This window comes from Schistocerca americana, chromosome 9, assembly GCF_021461395.2.
Source record: "Schistocerca americana isolate TAMUIC-IGC-003095 chromosome 9, iqSchAmer2.1, whole genome shotgun sequence".
NCBI classification, from domain to species: domain Eukaryota; kingdom Metazoa; phylum Arthropoda; class Insecta; order Orthoptera; family Acrididae; genus Schistocerca; species Schistocerca americana.
Genome location: NC_060127.1, coordinates 98,639,471 through 98,654,008, shown reverse-complemented (window position 1 = coordinate 98,654,008; position 14,538 = coordinate 98,639,471). Strand labels below are relative to the sequence as shown.

Here is a 14,538-nt window from a genome sequence, read left to right as displayed (position 1 = left end):
AAATCGAGGAAATATACACCAAATTTATCAAAACAAAAAAAAAAAACTTAGAATACTGTAGCTCCATATTTAGCAATTTATACGACCACTCACTCACAGAAAGACCCGTACCTAAAGAGTGGAAAATTCTGTCAGAAACACAGCTTTCACTTCCTGGTTTCACCTGTTTGTATGCTACATGTAGGCAAAACTGTCGTGGTACTTGTCAGCAAGCCAAAATCGAGGAAATATACACCAAATTTACCAAAAAAAAAACTTAGAATACTGTAGCTCCATATTTAGCAATTTATACGACCACTCACTCACAGAAAGATCTGTACCTAAAGAGTGGAAAATTCTGTCAGAAAAACAGCTTTCACTTCCTGGTTTCACCAGTTTGTATGCTACATGTAGGCAAAATTGCAGTGGTACTTGTCAGCAAAGCAAAATCCAGGAAATATACACCAACTTTATAAAAAAAAAAAAACTTAGAATACAATAGCTCCATATTTAGCAATTATATACAACCACTAGCGCACAGAAAGATCCGTACCTAAAGAGTGGAAATTTGCTCAAGTCACACCAATACTCATAAAGGGAAGTAGGAGTAATCCGCTGAATTACAGGCCCATATCACTAATGTGTCCCCCCCCCCCATGAACCATGGACCTTGCCGTTGGTGGGGAGGCTTGCGTGCCTCAGCGATACAGATAGCCGTACCGTAGGTGCAACCACAACGGAGGGGTATCTGTTGAGAGGCCAGACAAACGTGTGGTTCCTGAAGAGGGGCAGCAGCCTTTTCAGTAGTTGCAAGGGCACCAGTCTGGATGATTGACTGATTTGGCCTTGTAACAATAACCAAAACGGCCTTGCTGTGCTGGTACTGCGAACGGCTGAAAGCAAGGGGAAACTACAGCCATAATTTTTCCCGAGGGCATGCAGCTTTACTGTATGATTACATGATGATGGCGTCCTCTTGGGTAAAGTATTCCAGAGGTAAAATAGTCCCCCATTCGGATCTCCGGGCGGGGACTACTCAAGAGGATGTCGTTATCAGGAGAAAGAAAACTGGCGTTCTACGGATCGGAGCGTGGAATGTCAGATCCCTTAATCGGGCAGGTAGGTTAGAAAATTTAAAAAGGGAAATGGATAGGTTGAAGTTAGATATAGTGGGAATTAGTGAAGTTCGGTGGCAGGAGGAACAAGACTTCTGGTCAGGTGACTACAGGGTTATAAACACAAAATCAAATAGGGGTAATGCAGGAGTAGGTTTAATAATGAATAGGAAAATAGGAATGCGGGTAAGCTACTACAAACAGCATAGTGAACGCATTATTGTGGCCAAGATAGATACGAAGCCCACGCCTACTACAGTAGTACAAGTTTATATGCCAACTAGCTCTGCAGATGACGAAGAAATTGAAGAAATGTATGATGAAATAAAAGAAATTATTCAGATTGTGAAGGGAGACGAAAATTTAATAGTCATGGGTGACTGGAATTCGAGTGTAGGTAAAGGGAGAGAAGGAAACATAGTAGGTGAATATGGATTGGGGGACAGAAATGAAAGAGGAAGCCGCCTGGTCGAATTTTGCACAGAGCACAACATAATCATAACTATACTTGGTTTAAGAATCATGAAAGAAGGTTGTATACATGGAAGAACCCTGGAGATACTAAAAGGTATCAGATAGATTATATAATGGTAAGACAGAGATTTAGGAACCAGGTTTTAAATTATAAGACATTTCCAGGGGCAGATGTGGACTCTGACCACAATCTATTGGTTATGACCTTTAGATTAAAACTGAAGAAACTGCAAAAAGGTGGGAATTTAAGGAGATGGGACCTGGATAAACTAAAAGAACCAGAGGTTGTACAGAGATTCAGGGAGAGCATAATGGAGCAATTGACAGGAATGGGGGAAATAAATACAGTAGAAGAAGAATGGGTAGCTTTGAGGGATGAAGTAGTGAAGGCAGCAGAGGATCAAGTAGGTAAAAAGACGAGGGCTAGTAGAAATCCTTGGGTAACAGAAGAAATAGTGAATTTAATTGATGAAAGGAGAAAATATAAAAATGCAGTAAGTGAAACAGGCAAAAAGGAATACAAACGTCATAAAAATGAGATCGACAGGAAGTGCAAAATGGCTAAGCAGGGATGGCTAGAGGACAAATGTAAGGATGTAGAGGCCTATCTCACTAGGGGTAAGATAGATACCGCCTACAGGAAAATTAAGGAGACCTTTGGAGATAAGAGAACGACTTGTATGAATATCAAGAGCTCAGATGGAAACCCAGTTCTAAGCAAAGAAGGGAAAGCAGAAAGGTGGAAGGAGTATATAGAGGGTCTATACAAGGGCGATGTACTTGAGGACAATATTATGGAAATGGAAGAGGATGTAGATGAAGATGAAATGGGAGATATGATACTGCGTGAGGAGTTTGACAGAGCACTGAAAGACCTGAGTCGAAACAAGGCCCCCAGAGTAGACAATATTCCATTGGAACTACTGACGGCCGTGGGAGAGCCAGTCCTGACAAAACTCTACCATCTGGTGAGCAAGATGTATGAAACAGGCGAAATACCCTCAGACTTCAAGAAGAATATAATAATTCCAATCCCAAAGAAAGCAGGTGTTGACAGATGTGAAAATTACCGAACTGTCAGCTTAATAAGTCACAGCTGCAAAATACTTACACAGATTCTTTACAGACGAATGGAAAAACTAGTAGAAGCCAACCTCGGGGAAGATCAGTTTGGATTCCGTAGAAACACTGGAACACGTAAGGCAATACTGACCTTACGACTTATCTTAGAAGAAAGATTAAGGAAAGGCAAACCTACGTTTCTAGCATTTGTAGACTTAGAGAAAGCTTTTGACAATGATGACTGGAATACTCTCTTTCAAATTCTAAAGGTGGCAGGGGTAAAATACAGGGAGCGAAAGGCTATTTACTATTTGTACAGAAACCAGATGGCAGTTATAAGAGTCGAGGGACATGAAAGGGAAGCAGTGGTTGGGAAGGGAGTAAGACAGGGTTGTAGCCTCTCCCCGATGTTGTTCAATCTGTATATTGAGCAAGCAGTAAAGGAAACAAAAGAAAAATTCGGAGTAGGTATTAAAATTCATGGAGAAGAAATAAAAACTTTGAGGTTCACCGATGACATTGTAATTCTGTCAGAGACAGCAAAGGACTTGGAAGAGCAGTTGAATGGAATGGACAGTGTCTTGAAAGGAGGATATAAGATGAACATCAACAAAAGCAAAACAAGGATAATGGAATGTAGTCTAATTAAGTCGGGTGATGCTGAGGGAATTAGATTAGGAAATGAGGCACTTAAAGTAGTAAAGGAGTTTTGCTATTTGGGGAGCAAAATAACTGATGATGGTCGAAGTAGAGAGGATATAAAATATAGACTGGCAATGGCAAGGAAAGCGTTTCTGAAGAAGAGAAATTTGTTAACATCGAGTATAGATTTAAGTGTGAGGAAGTCATTTCTGAAAGTATTCGTATGGAGTGTAGCCATGTATGGAAGTGAAACATGGACGATAAATAGTTTGGACAAGAAGAGAATAGAAGCTTTCGAAATGTGGTGCTACAGAAGAATGCTGAAGATTAGATGGGTAGATCACATAACTAATGAGGAAGTATTGAATGGGATTGGGGAGAAGAGAAGTTTGTGGCACAACTTGACCAGAAGAAGGGATCGGTTGGTAGGACATGTTCTGAGGCATCAAGGGATCACCAATTTAGTATTGGAGGGCAGCGTGGAGGGTAAAAATCGTAGAGGGAGACCAAGAGATGAATACACTAAGCAGATTCAGAAGGATGTAGGTTGCAGTAGGTACTGGGAGATGAAAAAGCTTGCACAGGATAGAGTAGCATGGAGAGCTGCATCAAACCAGTCTCAGGACTGAAGACCACAACAACAACAACATCACTAATGTCGATTTGTAGTAGGGTTTGGAACGTACACTGTATTCGTACATTAAGAAGTACCCCGAAGAAAACGATTTATTGACAAATAGCACGGATTAAGAAAATATCGTTCTTGTGAAACACAACTAGCTCTTTATACCCACGAAGTAATGAGTGCTGTAGATAGGGGATGTCAGATTGATTCCATGTTTTTAGATTTCCAGAAGGCTTTCGATACCGTTCCTCACAAGCGTCTCCTAACCAAACTGCGTGCCTACGGAGTATCGCCTCAACTGTGCGACTGGATTCGTGATTTCCTGTCAGAAAGGTCACAGTTCGCAGTTCTAGAAGGAAAGTCATCTAGTAAAACAGAAGTTTTCCCAAAGAAGTGTTATAGGCGCTCTATTGTTCCTGATCTTTATTAACGACATAGGAGACAATGTGAGTAGCCATCTTAGATTGTTTGCAGATGACGCTGTCATTTACCGTCTTTTAAAGTAGTCAGTTGACCAAAACGAATTGCAAAACGATGTAGGTAAGATATTTGTATGGAGCGAAAAGTGGCAATTGACATGAATACTAAAAGAAATCAGCTAAATTTTGTTTGCGTGGTAAGTCACACAAATCTGAAGGCTGTAATTAATAATAAATAATTAGGGATTACAATTACAAATACCCTGAACTGGAACAATCACTTGGATAATGTTGTGGGTAGAGCAAACCAAAGACGACGATTCATTAGCAGAACACTTAGAAGGTGCAACAGGTCTACTAAAGAGACTGCTTACACCACGCTTGTCCGCCCTATTCTGGAGTACTGCTGTGCGGTGTGGGATCCGCGTCAGGTGGGACCGACGGATGACATCGAAAAAGTACAAAGAAGGTCGGCTCGTTTTGTATTATCGCGAAATATGGTAGATAGTGCAACAGACATGATACGTGAATTGGAGTGGCAATCATTAAAAGAAAGGCGTTTTTCGTAGCGACGGGATCTTCTCACGAAATTTCAACCAACAGTTTTCTCCTCCAATTGCGAAAACATTCTGTTGGCACCAACCTACATAGGAAGAAATGATCATAACGATAAAATAAGAGAAATCAGGACTCGCACAGAAAAATTTAGGTGATTGTTTTTCCCGCGAGCCGTTCGAGAGTGGAACGGTAGAGCGACAGCTTGAAGGTAGTTCACTCAACCCTCTTCCAGGCACTTTACTGTGAATAGCAGAAGAATCACACAGATGTAGATGTCCATATTGTAACGCTCCTTAAAAAAATGATATAATAGACTTCACGATTAAGTTGAATGAATGTCTGATTTGTGGAATAAGTACTGAACTCGAAATGTCGTGTTGCGTGTTGTCAGTGCATGTGGTGTGCATTTTGACGTGGAGACACCATCTACAACCAAGGACGTCTCGTTTGTTGCATTATCTGCACAATTACCGTTTACGGAATCTGACGGATTTCTTAAGAAGAGACTGAGTGCTTTGCACTGTTGTTTCCTTTGACATATTGCTGGCAATCTGGTTAATTGTGTGAAAAACGGGTAGATCTTGACCTCATTCGGTAAACAATCAAGCTTTGAATTCAGCACGTCATCCACGTGCAGATCAGCGGCGTCCGCAGTGCCGGAATCCATCGTCTGATTGCTAGTCAAATTAGTGGGTGAAATTATAGTGTCAGGAAATGTCCGTTATTTTTGGAAACGGAACTCACGTTTTCTGTGATGCTTTGCAACTGTTGCACCGCAGAGTGGTCACTATCATTCTCAACATTGTTGTCAATAATAGGAAAATCTTCTATTTTGATATCTCTGTCAGATTACACGCCGGAACCTTGACACTTTTGCGCGGCATCGTATCAAATACAGAGTACAAATCCAAAGACAAAAATACAAAAAATCCACACTCAACTCAATGAAAAACTCAAGGCGGAGCATAAGAATGCCAATGAACTGTGAAAAAATTTTGAACAGATTTGTAAACCAGTACACCGCGTTGCGCTAAAAAAAATTTAAAAAAGGGTCAAACTACTGTTACCGCTACAGAGTGGTTGAGAGAACATTATATATATATATATATATATATATATATATATATATATATATATATATATATATCTGACTATTTTGATATCACTGATTTTACAAAGCGAACGACTAGCAGGGCTGACGTCAAGTGCAACGTTCTTTAATAAAAAGAAAGAGAAAGATTACGATTACGTTGAATGAGTGTCTGATCTGTGGAATGACTACTGAACTCGAATTGTCGTGTGGCGTGTTGTAAGTGCAAGTAGTGTTCTTAGTCTGTGTAATTGTTAGCAAAACTTAACACGAATCGATTGGGTAATGCAACTCCAAATACCAATAAAGAAACAGTCACTGCAAAATACATTCACCCCTATTACCACTGAATGCTAAAGCCCTGTTAAAAAACCAATAAGTTTGATCCCTGTACACGTAACAATGAAATTAAATTGTCTTATCTCTAAAGCAGCAACGGTGGAACGCGTATATTCTGGTCTCTCATAAAAAAAATATAAATATACTAACTACAGACTCAGCAGTGTGCAATGCTGGCCATAATACTTGAAATGCACACGAAATTCATTTGGCTCATAAACTAGAACATTTACGAAATTCCAAATTCTTTGAAAAATGTATGACCTGGACCGGGAGGCGTTGCTTATTATGATGGATTACTAGCACTCACTGCATACAGCAAAATTATATTGCAAATTAAGTTTGACTTTTCAAAAACATCTGACAATTGAAGTTACATTATTCACAATTGATTCACAAACAATGAGATTTTAACAGCAAGTATTATCTAACTTCATTAATCCAACGTAAATGCAAATCATCAAATTACACATAGCTCTGTCAACAAATCTTAAAAGCATTACAAAAATGAAATACCTAACTAGACTTTCTGTGAAAACCGTTTACGTACATCGTGGGGTTACTCAACAATACCAAATTGTCAGCCAACTCACCTATACTAACGCTCTGGCAAAAACAGAAATCGTAATTATTGAGAATTTTCACCTTGGTTGCACCAAGACTTCTGCTTCTATGTTCAACAATATCGACATACCTGCATTAATCTAACTCTTGGTGACTTCACACAGCACACCACAGAAGCTGCCCACTCCATCGTCTTTCCCTCACACGCAGCTGCCTACAAATGTGCGCCCAGCTCTCTCCAGCACTACATTCTCAGACCAGAAACAGTATCTCTGGCTCTACGGTCGCGCACAGTCAGCAATCCACATTATCGAGCCTATCAGAGACATTCGTCGTTTATAGTATACTAGTTTCATTTTAATTTATTAATATTCTTATCTTATTCTGGTACCACATACAAGTGCGACCCAGTGTACTCCTTTCAGCATTGTGTTCAACGTTAAAGACCAGATATTCATCATTTTGATTTACAGCTCCTTGTATTGGCCGTGTTTGCAGTTAAAATTGTTGGAAGTGAGGTCCTTCAGTTATGCAAAACACCATTTTCTCTCAGTACCCAAACATGTTACGGGACCACTGTGCCACCATCAGTGGGTTTTCGTTTCTTTAATTCTTCAATGTGAACATTTTTGTTAAATGATTATAAAATTATGTGCATCTTTAGTTCAAACAACAGATCGTTTTTTTTTTGTAAATACTCACACGCGCACACACGCACACACGCGCACACAGGCACACATCTACACACACACACACGCGCGAGCGCGCGCGCGCAGGCGGGCGCGCGCAGAAAACTGATACACTAAAATCTGCAAAGACGCACCATTGACACACAAAATGAATACCATATAAAAGAGAGCACACACAGCTAAAAAGCGCACAGAAAACACACACACACGCACACGCACACGCACACGCACGAAAATAAAATGCAAACAAAATTCAAATTTGGCGCCGAACTCTCTGGTGAACAAATGAACACTGACTGGGCTGCGACACACAACAAACCACAATCACACTGTGTTTTGGTGAAGTGAAGAGTGTTTTACTACGCTATTTGTGGAAAATACTTGTTATAGCTGCATATGCATCACAACACCTCAGCATGATGCGAAGAATGGAAGTGCTTGGCACACGTAAACGTAAGTAAAAACGAATATAGGCGCGAAAACATCGCGACAAACTAAATTACGTTCTAGAAGATAGGTTAACTCCCAGCAGAAAACTTTCTCATCAGCATTCTTTGGTTGTAGATGACAAGCTACGTGTAGTAATTAACACACAAGTGATCCAGAAAATTCATGCACACCAAATGTAAAGGTATTTACAAAAAGGTACGATATGTTGTTTGAACTAAAGATGCACATAATTTTATAATCATTTAACAAAAATGTTCACATTGCAGAATAAATAAAAACGAAAAGCCACAGATGGTGGCACAGTGGTGCCGAAACATGTTTGGATACTGATAAAAAACGTTGTTTTGCGTAATTGGCGGACCTCACATCAAACAATTAAAGACGAGATTCAATCTTTAGAAAAAAGTGGAATGTATACTGCTTCCCGTTACTTTTTTTGTGACAATGTATGTGAAGACCAGTCAGAAAAGGATATAGCTGCTACACTTAACACGAAAACGTATGGAGACTGAAAAAGAGAGGTTCCAACTTTGTTCAACATGCTCTCAATGAATATCGTTCTGGAGATATTGAAAGTGATCTGCTCAATAGAGCGAGTAAAGGTATAAAACAAACGTTATTTGAAATCTGTCTGTCAACAAATACCAGTCACAGAATCCTTAACGAAAAAATACAGTTCCTCTACTCAAACTTACTAACGTAGCAGTGGCCAGTTAACATCGTGCTCGCCATAAGATATAAGTGGGGATAGTCGGAGGGCCTTACTGTTGAGAATCGGGATGCCAATCAGAAAAAATCTCCGTGAGCAATGATGCTATCATTCCACCGACGCCACTTGAGCTGGTGTAACTTCTGCGCTACGACATTCGCGATATGGGGACGTGCGCTGTCATGAAGCAGTAGGACTGTGTGGAAGTTTCCCCGCCGTTTCGCCTTAACCGCACACATTCTTCATTCTCCAATGGATGTCTCTCGGTATTGGTCCTTCGGCATCCAAGAGAAGAATAACAGCACGTTAGTACTGCTCGGACGCATTTGGTAATAACGTCGCCGTCGTCCACGTGTCCGCATTTACTACACGCATGGAGGAAAGACGCGAATGCCATAATAATCCTTTGCCTACTACCGAGCGAGGTAGCGCAGTGGTTAAACACTGGACTCGCATTCGGGAGGACGACGGTTCAATCCCGCGTCCGGCCATCCTGATTTAGGTTTTCCGTGATTTCCCTAAATCGCTCCAGGCAAATGCCGGGATGGTTCCTTTCAAAGGGCACGGCCGACTTCCTTCCTCGTCCTTCCCTAATACGATGAGACCGATGACCTCGCTGTCTGGTCTCCTTTCCTAAAACAACCCACTCCAACTCCCTTGCCTACATGTCGGTGCTTATATACCTCCATAGGAGTAGCGCTACGTTGGGTATAGGCTGCAGCACCATTGTCTCCCATATTGGAATACGTGCGGCCAGCATGCTCTACCTGATATGTTGCAAAACGTCGCACATAAAAACTGGATTCTTCCGGGGCTTATACCTCGGGTTCTATTGGTGACAGAAATGTAGGGTCAAGTGTTTTGGATAGTCCTTGGGCTATGGACCATTTGTATACCCCACAGAAGGCGCTTATTAGTCTCACTATCCAACAGTATGGGGTCAAAGTATCGTTGTTACAAAATTCCTCCTGCTTAGGCAAACGGAGCGACTCAGTTGAGTCTTTTTGCATTTGATGTCTATGGTTAGTCTTAAGTGGCATTTGGAAACATCATTAGTTCATGGGGGTTTCCTTAGGAACCATCCCCCATCCCCCCAAAGAAACTTTTTTCTTTACCATTCATTCGTACCAAAACCGAGCCGCGGATTCCAAGGCCATTCACAATAAATGGCTGAAATTCTTACGATGTATTCCTAAGATCCCGATCCCCAAAAATTTTACTGATTTCTTTATCCATTTACGAGATACTTAGGTTCATAGTTACCTCTCATGTACGTGTCAAATATGCACTTAAAATCCGGTTAGAGGTGAAAATGTAGTTTATAAAGTGACGAACCACTGACAAATAAGCTGTAAAGTGCCCATAGCACCGAAAAACACCGTAAAGCATCTTGGACTAACATTTGATTCCACCGTGATGACAAGCTATTACAAAACCAACAATGAACGAAAGAAAACGATTAGGACTTTTAAAATTGATTAAAAAAAAATTTCATGGAGCAACAGCCCCACATCTACTTTATGTCTACCGCAGTTTTATAATACCAACCCTGGAACATGCTGCGCCAATATGGATGATACCTAACGTTCAAGCCGTCCGCTGTGGCCGAGCGGTTGCAGGCGCTACAGTCTGGAACCGCGCTGCTGCTGCGCTCGCAGGTTCGAATCCTGCCTCGGGCATGGATGTGTGTGATGTCCTAAGGTTAGTTAGGTTTAAGTAGTTCTAAGTTCTAGGTGACTGATGACCTCAGAAGTTAAGTCGCATAGTGCTTGGAGCCCATTTTTTCAAATGTTCACACACCAAAAATAATTAACAGAGATAAAAGAATGATACGAACAGCGATAAATACTAGTCCAAGAGCCAATAGAAGAGATCTATATCTTGTAGCATATGTACAGCCACTAGAGGAGAGACTGATACAAGTGACAGCAAAATAAGGAGAATCTAGATTAACAACACAATCAAAAAAAAAAAAAAAAAAACAACGCACTCGTTAAAACAACCACCGTTGCAGCTTAATTTTCCAAAACATAAATATTCGTTCCCATCAAGTGCTACTGCACAACTATGAGAGAAACCCAGCAAGAACAAGTTATGCCACAGGAATTACAGGATCAAAATTTACAAGAAGATTAATTTATAATAGTTAAATACACAAATAACCCAACTGAAGTTTTTAGGGACATTTTTTCTTCAGTATGGATCAAAATTCCACCTCACAGCCAAAATAACGGGAACTAAAATTTATATAAGGCAAATAGCCCAAACCCCAACAAAAATAAAGAACGCAACCACAGTATAAGGAAGGAACTACGCTTGGCTCAAACGAACTCATCGCCTGTTTGAAAATGGGTCCGCTATTCCCTTCAAGAGAATACACTACCGCCGATTAAAATTGCTACACCACGAAAATGACGTTCTACAGACGCGAAATTTAACAGACAGGAGGAAGATGCTGTGATATGCAAATGATTAGCTTCTCAGAGTATTCACACAAGTTTGGCGCCCGTGGCGACACTTACAACGTGCTGACATGAGGAAAGTTTCAAACCGATTTCTCATACACAACCAGCAGCTGACCAGCGTTGCCTGGTGAAACGTTGTTGTGATGCCTCGTGCTAGGAGGAGAAATGCGTACCGTCACGTTTCCGACTTCGACAAAGGTCGGATTGCAGCCTACCGCGATTGCGGTTTATCGTATCGCGACATTGCTGCTCGCGTTGGTCGAGATCCAATGACTGTTAGCAGAATATGGAATCGGTGGGTTCAGGAGGGTAATACGGAACGCCGTTCTCGATACCAACGGCCTCGTATCACTAGCAGTCGAGATGACAGTCATCTTGCCTGCACGGCTGTAACGGATCGTGCAACCACGTCTCGATCCCTTAGTCAACAGATGGGGACGTTTGCAAGACAACAACTATCTGCATGAACAATTCGACGACGTTTGCAGCAACATGGACTATTGGCTCGGAGACCACGGCTCCGGTTACCCTTGACGCTGCATCACAGACAGGAGCGTCCGCGATGGTGTACTCAACGACGACCCGCGTTACGAATGGCAAAACGTCATTTTTTCGGATGAATCCAAGCTCTGTTTACAGCAACATCGCGGTGAATGCACATTGGAAGCGTGTATTCGTCATCGCCATACTGGCGTATCACCCGGCGTGATGGTATGGGATGCCATTGGTTACACGTCTCGGTTACCTCTTGTACGCATTGACGTCACTTTGAACAGTGGACGTTACATTTCAGATGTGTTACGACCCGGAGCTCTACCCTTCATTCGATCCCTGCGAAACTCTCAATTTCAGAAGGATAATGCACGACCGCATGTTGCAGACCCTGTACGGGCCTTTCTGGATACAGAAAATGTTCCACTGCTGCCCTGGCCAGCACATTTCTCACACCAATTGAAAATATCTGGTCAATGGTGGCCAAGCAACTGGCTCGTTCCAATATGCCAGTCACTACTCCTGAAGAACTGTGGTATCGTGGTGAAGCTGTACACGCCATCAAAGCCAAGCTCTGTTTGACTCAATGCCCAGGCGTATCAAGGTCCTTATTACGGCCAGAGGTGGTTGTTCTTAGTACTGATTTCTCAGGATCTATGCACCCAAACTGCGTTTAAACGTAATCACATGTCAGTTCTAGTATAATATATTTGTCCAATGAATACCCGTTTATTATCTGCATTTCTTCTTGGTGTAGCAATTTTAATGGCTAGTAGTGACACCTGACGAGGAATGACTGCTAGACACACACTTGATACATGTAGTATCAGTGAGCCTGCTGTCTGTGTGTAGAATGGGGAAGGCGCCCGACCTACCTGAGTTTCTCTGAGGGCACATGTTGACTCTGCAGAAGCATTTCGGAAACTGCACGACTTGTCAGCTTTTCGAGGAGTTCTGTGGGGAGTGTCTTCAGTACGTGTTAAACCGAGGTGAAACCACGTCCAGACGTCGTTGGGTTGGGCTGACACACCTCATTACAGATGTCGGATGTCGTACGCTGGGCGGACTGGTAAAACAGAACAGTCGGCGAACTGTGATGAACTACCATCAGACTTTCATGCTGGGTAGAGTACAGCGACCACTTCTATCGATGGCCGTCCACAGCCAGCGACCCATGGATGTGCCGATGTCAACAACACAACGAAGACAACTACGACTGAAATGGGCTCGTGACCATCGGCACTGTTCGTTAGCACAGTGACAGAGCTTTGCATGGGCTGATGAACCCCAATACTATGCGACTTAGCTTCTGAGGTCATCAGCCGCCTAGAACTTAGAACTAATTAAACCTAACTAACCTAACGACATCACACATGCCCGAGGCAGGATTCGAACCTGCGACCGTAGCGGTCGCTCGGGTCCAGTCTGTAGCGCCTAGAACCGCACGGCCACTCCGGCCGGTATACCTCCTTCATCATGCCGACAGGGGGGCGCGAATCCGTCGTCTACCAGGGGAACAGCTCCCTTGGTCGCCATTCCATTATGCTCTCGGGAACATTGACATGGGCATCCATGATTCCAGTGGTGCCCGTGCAAGGCACCATGGTGGCCAAGAAGTATCGTAGACTGGTTCAATACTGTACTGTCTGCCATCGGGTTCCCCTAAATGGCAGGCAGCACCGCATAACAGCCACGCTATGAGCGAAACAAACCAAGAGCCAAACAGGCGAAGACATCAGGAAACACGCCGAAGATTCCAGTCCATTAATAGGAACCTTTCCTTGCAGAGGTCGCCGCCACATATCCGGCCACGGATTTCTACACCGGGTTTCTATTGGCTCCAGCTCACTATATAGGCCCGATCAAAGGCAGACTGGTCTTCGTCCGCTGCTAATGGCAACCGCTATAGCGGAGTCTCCCAGAAGATATCACCGAAGCCGCTGTACTGCACCGCCGATCGAAGTACCAGCCGACCGAGAAGAACCACATCTCCGGCTAGATCGACGGACGTCTACATCTATTGTACAGCCAGCTATTGTATTGTAGAGGAAGTTACGTTCAATAAGCTGTTGGAGAATACAACAAATACCATGTACACCCCTTCATGACGCCAGTGACATTTTTCAACAGGATAATGCGCCATGTCACAAGACGAGGAGTGTGATGGAGTGGTTAGAGGAACACAGTGGCGAGCCATAATTGATGTGCTATGCCCCCAGCTCGCCAGATCTCAACCCATTGGAACACATCTGTGATATGACTGAATGTGGTGCCAGAGTTCATCACCCACACGGGAATCAGGTGACTTGTGTGTGCAGATGTGTGTCAACTCCATCCAGCGACCTATCAAGGCATCATTGCTTCCGTGTCACGACGCGTTGTGGCTTTTATCCGTGCCAATGTGGACACACTGGCTATTACGTATATGGTCATAATGTTCTGCCTGATCAGTGTACATGCGTACAGTTACACATAGTTTTTTATAATATATATAGATACCATTGTATGTATTGTATTGTATGTTAACCGGGGACCTAGAAACGACGGAGAGGCTCCGTCCCCGCCGCAGCGGCAGTGGTCCACAACCCCACGACGACTACCGCAGTCCACTTCACCCCTCCGCTGCTCCACACCGAACCCAGGATTATTGTGCGGTTCGGCCCCCAGTGGACCCCCAGAGAATGTCTCACACCAGACATGTGTAACCGCTACGTCTGTGTGGTAGAGTAATGGCGGTGTACGCGTACGTGGAGAACTTATTTGCGCAGCAATCGCTGACATAGTGTAACTGAGGCGGAATAATGGGAAGAAGCTCGCATTCACCGAGGCAGATGGAAAACCGCCTAAAAACCATCCACAGACTGGC

At 43.0% G+C, this 14,538-nt stretch overlaps 1 protein-coding gene across 1 annotated transcript in view; it reads right to left on the bottom strand.

The window, feature by feature from the left end:
- The window catches only part of LOC124550993, a 71,794-nt gene that overhangs the window by 29,831 nt on the left and 27,425 nt on the right, over positions 1-14,538 (bottom strand). The gene's annotated exons all lie outside the window — the stretch shown is intronic.